Here is a 6,232-nt window from a genome sequence, read left to right as displayed (position 1 = left end):
GTATGGGGAGAGTGGACAGCCTTGCCTCGTTCCTGATTTTAGTGGAATTGCTTTGAGTTTCTCTCCATTTAATTTGATGTTGGCTGTTGGCTTGCTGTAAATTGCCTTTATTATGTTTAGGTATGTTCTCTGTATTCCTGATCGCTCCAAGACCTTTATCATGAAGGGGTGTTGGATTTTGTCAAATGCCTTTTCTGCATCCAGTGAGATGATCATGTGGTTTTTTTCTTTGAGTTTGTTTATATGGTGTATTACATTGATGGATTTTTGTATGTTGAACCACCCTTGCATCCCTGGAATGAAGCCTACTTAATCATGGTGGATAATTGTTTTGATGTGTTCTTGGAGTCTGTTTGCCAGTATTTTATTGAGCATTTTTGCATCAATGTTCATGAGGGAGATCAGTCTGTAGTTCTCTTTCTTTGCTGTATCCTTGTTTGGTTTAGGAATCAGGGTAATTGTAGCCTCATAGAAGGAGTTTGGTAATGTTCCTTCTGTTTCTATTGTCTGGAACAATTTAGAGAGTATTGGTATTAACTCTTCTTTGAAGATTTGGTAGAATTCTGCACTGAAACCATCTGGTCCTGGGCTTTTTTTGGTTGGGAGACTTTTAATGACTGTTTCTATTTCGTTAGGGGTTATTGGACTATTTAAATAGTTTATCTGGTCTTGATTTAACTTAGGTATGTGGTACCTATCCAGAAAGTTTTCCATTTCTTTTAGGTTTTCCAGTTTTGTGGAATAGAGGTTTTTGAAGTATGACCTGATGATTCTCTGGATTTCCTCAATGTCTGTTTTTATGTCCACCTTTTCGTTTCTGATATTGTTGATTTGGATGCTCTCTCTCTGTCTTTTGGTTAGTTTGGATAAGGGCTTGTCTATCTTGTTGATTTTCTCAAAGAACCAACTCTTTGCTTCATTAATTTTTTGTATTGTTCTCTTTGTTTCTATTTTATTGATTTCAGCTCTCACTTTGATAATTTCCTGGCGTCTATTTTTCCTGGGAGACTTTGCTTCTTCTTGTTCTAGAGCTTTCAGGTGTGCTGTTAAGTCACTAGTGTGAGATTTCTCCAACTTATTTATGTGGGCATTCAGTGCTAGGAATTTCCCTCTTAGTACTGCTTTCATAGTGTCCCATAAATTTGGATATGTGGTGTCTTCATTTTCATTGATCTCTAGGAAGTCTTTAATTTCTTTCTTTATTTCTTCCTTAACCCATTGGTGATTCAGTTGGGTATTATTCAGTTTCCATGAGATTGTAGGTTTTCTGTAGTTTTTGTTGTTGTTGAAATCCAACTTTAGACCATGGTGGTCTGATAGAACAAAGGAGGTTATTCCAATTGTTTTGTATCTGTTTATATTTGTTTTGTTGCCAAGTATATGGTCAATTTTAGAGAAGGTTCCATGGGGTTCTGAGAAGAAGTTATATTCTTTTTTGTTAGGATGGAATGTTCTGTTGATATCGATTAAGTCCATTTGAGTCATGACATCAGTTAAGTCCTTTATTTCTCTGTTAAGTTTCAATTTGGGAGATGTGTCTAGTGGTGAAAGTGGGGTATTGAGGTCTCCCACTATTAATGTGTGGGGTTTTATATGTGATTTAAACTTTAGTAATGTTTCTTTTACATATGTGGGTGCCCTTGTGTTTGGGGCATAAATGTTCAGAATTGAGACTTCACCTTGGTGGATCTTTCCTGTGATGAGTATGTAATGCCCTTCTTGATCTCTTTTGATTGATTTTAGTTTGAAGTCTATTTTGCTGGATATCAGGATGGCTACACCCACTTGTTTCTTAAGACCGTTTGATTGGAAAGTCTTTTCCCAGCCTTTTATTTTTAGGTAGTGTCTATCTTTGAATTTGAGATGTGTTTCTTGTATGCAGCAGAAAGATGGGTCCTGCTTTCGTATCCATTCTGTAAGCCTATGTCTTTTTATAGGTGAATTAAGTCTATTGATATTGAGGGAAATTAGTGACCAGTGATTGTTCATTCCTGCTATTTTTTTGGTGGTGATGTGTGTGTACTTCTATACGTTGGGGTTTACTGCTGTGGCTTTATCTGTTGCCTGTGTTTTCGAGGGTGTATCTGACTTCCTTAGGTTGGAATTTTCCTTCTAGTGCTTTCTGTAGGGCTGGGTTTGTGGATAAGTATTGTTTAAATCTGGCTTTGTCATGGAATGTCTTGTTCGCTCCATCTATGGTGATTGAAAGTTTTGCTGGGTATATTAGTCTAGGCTGACATCCATGATCTCTTAGTGTCTGCATTACATCTGTCCAGGTCCTTCTGGCTTTCAAAGTCTCCACTGAGAAATCGGGTATTATTCTGTTGGGTTTGCCTTTATATGTCACTTGGCCTTTTTCCTTTGCTGCTCTTAATATTCTTTCTTTATTCTGTACGTTTAGTTGTTTAATTATTATGTGGCGAGGGGACTTTTTTGGGGGTCTAGTCTGTTTGGTGTTCTACAAGCTTCTTGTATCTTCATAGGCATTTCCTTCTTTAAGTTGGGAAAGTTTTCTTCTATGATCTTGTTGAATATATTTTCTGTGCCCTTGAGTTGGTATTCTTCTCCTTCTTCGACCCCTATTATTCATAGGTTTGGTCTTTTCATGGTGTCCCAAATTTCTTGGACATTTTGGTTCATGACTTTGTTGACTTTAGTGTTTTCTTTGACTGATGAATCTATTTCTTCTACTGTATCTTCAATGCTAGAGATCCTCTCTTCATCTCTTGCATTCTGTTGATTATACTTGCATCTGAAGTTCCCAATCGTTTACTCAGATTTTCTATTTCCAGCATTCCCTGTGTTTGTGTCTTCTTCATTTTTTCTATTTCCCTTTTCAGGTCTTGGACTGCTTCCTTCATTTGTTTCATTGATTTTTCTTGATTTTCTCTCAGTACTTTATTGTTTTCTTCCAGAACTTTATTAATGTCTTCCAATTTGTTTGCCCTTTCCTATAGTTGTTTACAGCGTTTTTCACATTTTTTTGTCTTTTCCTCTACACAAGCCTCTAGCTTCTTCATGATGTCATTCATAAGGCTGTTTTCTTCTGTTTCTTCCAATTTCTGATGTTCAGGTCTAGGTGTTGGAGGAGGGCTAGGGCCTGGTGATGCTGTATTGCTATTCATTTTGTTGTATATGTTTCTGCCTTGACGTCTGCCCATCTCCTTGTTGTTCATTCTTAGCCTTATCCACACACTTGGTTCAGACAGAGCTGACAGATTCAGGAAGTCTCTCTCTCTTGTCCAGATGGAAGCTCTCTTGTCCAAATTGGAAGTCCAGGGCAGGATGGAAGCTCTTCTCTCTCTCTCTCTCTCTCTCTCTCTCTCTCTCTCTCTCTCTCTCTCTCTCTCTGCTCCAGAAGGGAAGTCTGGGGCAGGATGGGAGCTGGGGGCCGGCCTCTAAGTCTCAGGAAGAGGCTTGGGGCTCGGGCGGATGGGCGTGGGGGCAGGAGGAGGAGACTACAGGGTCTGCCAGGGGTCTTGGAGAAGGGGATCCTTCCCGGTGGGGCTAGAAGGGAACCTGCCCGGTGGCCAGAACCTGGGGCCAAGTTGGGCAGGTCTTCCCCGGAGTGGCTGGTGCCCAGGGATGGGGTCTGGGGCAAGCTAGGGCACCACTCACCTGTGCTCCAAAAGGGGAGTCCGGGCTCCCTCTAAAATTCTTAATGACTTCTTCTTTACTATTATTGCTACACACACAAACTCAAACCTAGTGTGCCAATTTGCTGTTGTCCATATGTGTTCAGGGAGACCACTTGAGCTCCGATAACCTGTCAGAGTGTTGTCCCTATGGAATACTGAATTTTCTCTCCCTGCCTTCCTTCCTTCCTTCCCAACCATGGAAGGGTTTTGTGTAGAATGGAGATACTGATTCATGTGTTCAGCTTACTTTCTTAAGAGCCAAAGTGAAACCACACTTCTGTCTTACTTCTCATTGCTTGAAACCAACCCCATGATATCTAGATATTTTGGATCTGTAGTAAAATAAGCATAGGCTGCTAGGATTTTAAAGAATTCTTGGTGATGTGTGTGTTCCTAGTCTCCCCTGAGGGTTGATCTCCCTTGAGACCTCTGAGGGACAGGAGTCACCAGCTGCAGGATCCAGCCAAGGAGATGACTGGCTGGGTGTACTGGAGTCAGGAATGGCAAGAGCAAATATCAGAGGGTTGATGGAAAGTTGTTTTCTGCATTTTGACCAATTGTGAAATTTTCTAATGATCTCCATCTGCTTCCCAGAAGGGTCTTTGATGAGAGGTGAGGGTAACATTTATGTGTGGGTATAAGATTAAATATTGAGAACGCAGCTAGAAACTTTTGTGGTTTAGAAAAGTAGTAGGAGGTGGGTCTATTACTGGTTCTATTGCCTAGTCAACCATGAATATTTGCCTAGGATTATATTAGAATCTATGGAGATGAATGTGAAATGCCCACACACAGCTATGTGGCCATGCTTGGACATTGTGAGGTAGGGTTCAAAAAAACATCTGTGTGAGGTGCTGGTGGCCATATCAGAGGAGCAGAAAGTGACAACTGAAGTTCAAGGTGTCAGTCCACCAGGAGGAAACTCTCTGATGTGTCAATTTTGGAAAGGCAGGGCCCAGCAACCACAGACCTTGGACTGTCTTTTGCTTATGCTTTAGCTTTACATGTTTGCTGCTGCTATCTTTCTTTAGTATCTGGTATGGTGTGATTGGGTGTGGGGAAATTACCACTGCCTGTAATGTAGTGTATTTATCTCATGGAAACATCCTATTGTACTGGGCCTTTTTACCTGTGGATTATTATGAAGATGACTCCTTCCTAAGGTTTACTGTCTAATAGATAATAACAATGTTAGTTTATATAGAATTATAAGAAATAAAGATAAATATAAAGAAATGTGTCACAGCTAGGGTCTATGAGTTTCACTTAAAGAGCTGCATAGATCAAAGTTCAGGTTAATGATTAAGTAAAACAATTGAGTCCCCAGGAGCCAGACTGGCTCTAATCTCTTAATGCTGAACAGTGCAGTCACAGGTTTTAGTCTGCATCATTAGCTGAAACAAAGCCTTAAAATAACTTCAGATTAGATCAGGTGTTTTGATAATAGCTTTGAGATGAAAAACCCAAGAAAACAATCTAAAATTCATAAGAACACACATGATTTACAGATTAATTAGATTAGGGTAAAAAAAAACACAAAACAGTACAATTGTTGCTAACTGACATACTATTCTTGCTTGGTTTGGTTGGTGATCAATCATGATGATTAATTCCTTGTGCTCATTTTTGCCCTCAGTTTCCTGATACAAGAAACTATTGATGAGTGGGTATGCACTCCAAAGATTTAAAGTAGAGTTAACTGATTCTTTTTCATATATAAATTTTAGGTTTGCGGGTTGAGGATTTAGCTCAGTGGTAGAGCACTTGCCTAGCAAGCACAAGGCCCTGGGTTCAGTCCTCAGCTCTGAAAAATTAAAAAAAATAAATAAATTTTAGGTTTGTTATTCCTTTAAGGTTCCTTATAAGATTATTTTTTCAAGATAAGTAACAAAGTAATTGGCCCTTTCTTTGTAACTGCAAAACTGCAGCCTGCTGGTAAAAATCCTGACTGAGAAAAATATTTTGCTTGCTTACAGAGTTAATCTATAACAATTTGCTTGGGTATGAATGAATATGGGTTCTTGGAATAATTTTTTTTTCATTTATCATACATAAAATGTTTAATTATGTAAAGAATATGAAAAACATGTTGTTTTTTTTTACTGTTTGTTTTGTATTCATTGTGATCATTCACTTGAAAAACTGAATGTAACCATATTGTAATTTTTATATTTCTTGGAAGAGTTTGCTGGGGTATATAAGCTTAAGGAAAAGAGTAAAGATAGAGTTGAAATAGGCTACAAGTAAAACATCAAGAATGAGTGTTAGGGGTAAAACATCAAGAATGAGATAATTAAAATGAGTTAGAATGAAAACATCAGGAATGAGATGGTTAGATGGAAAACATCAAGAATGAGAGAATGAAATCACCAGGAAAATAAAGAATAGAGAATGTAAAAGAAGAATAATAAAAGGTCTGAAGGAAACCATCAAGAGTGTGTGTGAATGTTTTTTTTTCCCTAACCCCTGAAGAAAGAAATGTCTTAGTATGCATGGATGCCTTGGATTTCTTTCAAGCCCAGAGTTGTTTGCAGGCTGGTCTCATAGACAGTGATAGTGAAGATGACAATGTTCTGTCTCATTGACATCATTGT

This window comes from Peromyscus californicus, unplaced genomic scaffold (genome assembly GCF_007827085.1).
Source record: "Peromyscus californicus insignis strain IS unplaced genomic scaffold, ASM782708v3 Scaffold_4__1_contigs__length_199733344, whole genome shotgun sequence".
NCBI classification, from domain to species: Eukaryota; Metazoa; Chordata; class Mammalia; order Rodentia; family Cricetidae; genus Peromyscus; species Peromyscus californicus.
The sequence above is the reverse complement of the archived record's forward strand: the minus strand, read 5'-3'. Positions refer to the sequence as shown.